This window comes from Anarrhichthys ocellatus, unplaced genomic scaffold (genome assembly GCF_004355925.1).
Source record: "Anarrhichthys ocellatus isolate YVR2014 unplaced genomic scaffold, GSC_Weel_1.0 scaffold3155, whole genome shotgun sequence".
In the NCBI taxonomy this organism is placed as follows: Eukaryota; Metazoa; Chordata; class Actinopteri; order Perciformes; family Anarhichadidae; genus Anarrhichthys; species Anarrhichthys ocellatus.
Window position 1 is genome coordinate 1 of NW_022283129.1, and position 3,120 is coordinate 3,120.

Here is a 3,120-nt window from a genome sequence, read left to right on the forward strand (position 1 = left end):
ACGGCGGCCTGGTGTCCAAGGGCAACGGCTCCCTGCTGGCCGACGGCCTAAGCTAAACAGTAGCGTCTTTCTGCTTGTACGTACTTTGCTATCCGTTTTGAATAAAACTTTTTTTTTAATGATATTTTGGTTTCCTTATTTCTCTGGGCAGGGGAAGAAGAGTGGGGTGTGACAAAGTGCATCCTGGGATTTGATTATGTACTGTTGTCCTGCAGTTGAAAAATGTACAGGATTACACCAGCATAGTAAATGTTGGAAACAAGAGATGTAGTGGAAAAAAAAAAGTATAAATGGTAACTAATATTTAACGAGTAAAAATCCACAATAACTACAAATATTATATATACAGACTCATATTTTTATTTTTTTAATTTTTTTAATTTTTTTTTTTTATTGCACGTAATATTAATTCAGCGCAGATTTTTCTTGTGTGGTCAACTGGGAGCACAGGTGGTTGTGCAGCCTGACAGCAGCATGAAGGACCTGCGGTACCTCCCCTTCACACACCGGGGTTGAATCAGCCGGTGGCTGTAGGAGCTACCAGGGCGTCCCGCATCGGGTGGGAGGTGTTCATCAGGGATGATATCTTAGCCATCATCATCCTGTCTCCCACTGTATCCAGTGGACACCCCAGCACACTGCTGACCCTCATGAGTTTGTTTAGTCTCTTCCTGCGCTGTTGCGATGCTGCTGCCCCAGCAGGCCACTCCATAAAAAATGGTTGATGCCACAGAGTCAAAGAAGGTCCTCAGGAGTGCTCCCTGCACTCCAAAAGACCTCGGTCTCCTCGGCAGGCATTCCAACTTTATGTTAAAATGTCTTAAATATTCACTTAAATGCAGTAAAAGTGACATGGGAAGTAAAGCGCAGCTATTGGTAGAGGCACAAAATAACTCGTTTTTCAGTTGCCCAAGGTACAACAAAACACAAATTTTGATGATCATGACACCAAACTTGATGCTCAAGAAAATTCTCAAATTGATCAATAAGTTGATTCTCCTTCTGGGTAAAAATCTGCAGCTACTTGATCTCATTTCTTGGATTTATTTCAAGTTTCACTAATGGTGCCTTGATATCTGCCCTCGCCCTCAAAGCAATATGAATTTCTTATGAAACTAAAGGCATTACAATACAAGGTTGTCAAGTGGAAATTTCATTGTTTATTTAAAAGGTTAATGCATATGTTGGCACAGTTCAGGCCATCACATTGGCAGCCTGTGTGGGAGAAAAATGTATTTGTGTCTTGATGAGGAATTCACATTGTGGCCAGACTTCCTATCCTAGGTGCTACTTCAGGCCCCCTGCTGTGTCGGCCCCTTGAATGACCAAATGCCAACTGCGTCCTTCCTGCAGGTCTGAATGTGAATGCCCCCCTTCTTGCCCTTTGTCATAGTCTCCCACTTACCTCCGTTTCCTCGTATTTACATAATAGTCTAACCACTGCTCTGGCTCCCTGTATAAAATGCTTCATTTTTTCGATGTCAACCCATCGGCTCAGATTTGCTCTGTCTGTGAGGTCACCAGTTTGCCGGCATGCTTAATAAACTCACCACAGCAACTTCTAAACTGGACTTGAATGATTTCTTCAACAGTCTTAAAGTATATTTGTGTAAAATCAATCATATCCATAATCGAAATGTATCCATGTATATTCACATTCATACTGTGATATTGGCCTGTATCATTGTCATATGTTCTTCACGTCACTGAGACAGGGAGTCTACCAGACAAAGAGGATGGCTCACGTGTGTTCAGCCTGTCTTATTAAATTTACTCAGAAACATTAAGGGTTAAAGATGGAACAAAAACTAAACATGAAATCAGAAGATATTTATTTATTCATCGAAGCTGTTTTGATAAAACGAGTAAATAGATTATATGAAGTTACCGCTCATCTTGTGAGAAAAGAGCCAGGAAGACGTTCAAATCAGGGAGTACAAAGTATAAAATAAATACCCACAATTATACATCATATTTCTTGTTGTTTTCATGGTAACGTGATATGTTGCAGCAAAGTGCTGTCCCATTCCTATTTCCACCATTTCAAGCCCTGACAGTCTCTCACACTCAACCACTTACCAGGTGATGTCAGTAAGTCCTTGAGGGTTCAGGGTTTGAGGGTTTAGGGGGGACATTGGGATATGGCCAGGGACTCTGGCTCCAGGGCGCTACGTCGTGCTGCCCACCACCTTCCTGCCGGGCGTCACAGAACGCTTCCTGCTACGCCTCTTCTGCCATTCCCATGTCACAGATGTTTGTGTGTGTGCATGTTTGATAATGGCAAAAACACTTGCTACGTCAAAATAACGTGAAACAACAAATGTAAAATATTCATATAGTAAAGATGAAATCATTATGGTGTTGTAGATGGCAAATATACAGTGTATTTATTTCAATATTTATATACCTTATTGCAAGAGTGCGCGACGTAGATGTTCCAAGTATTCTCACAATATGTTTACACTGAAAAAGAAAACCAAAAATGACAAATGATGCAACAAAACTGTTAGGAATGAGAAAAAAACAAATAAAGTGGGAACAAATAATAAAAAAAACAAAGAAACTCAAAATATGAAAATATTGTGGATAATTTCTTTCACGTTTACGGGAACAGTACCTTTCTCAGATTTAACTGAGCTTTGTTCATCTTCAACCCTCATGCTCATCCTCCTTTTGTTCCATCTTTTTTGTGTGTGTAGGGAATTGAGGGAGGATTTGCCGTCTCCCTCTGTCTTACATTGTTTTCTACCTCAACCCACTCTGGTGACCACAGTCCACCTCCGCAGGGCTTCAGGACTCGGCCTTCCCAAACAGACGGGTGAAGAGGGCACCGTGTTTGTTCTTCTCTTGTTCCTTCTTTACATCCTGCTGTATTGTGTGTGTTATGATCCATAGCTCCAGATGTGTATGCCATAGTGCGGTGTGAGAATGACACCATCAGGATGCAAGTTTTCAAGGCAGAGGGAAACCCCGAGTTCAACCTCAGAGCTGTTTTCTACAGGGTATACCCCGGCACACCCATCTCCATTGAGGTTTGACACATCCATATTCCCCTCTCTTTCTCTCTCTCTCTCACACACACACACACACACACACACACACACACACACACACACACAC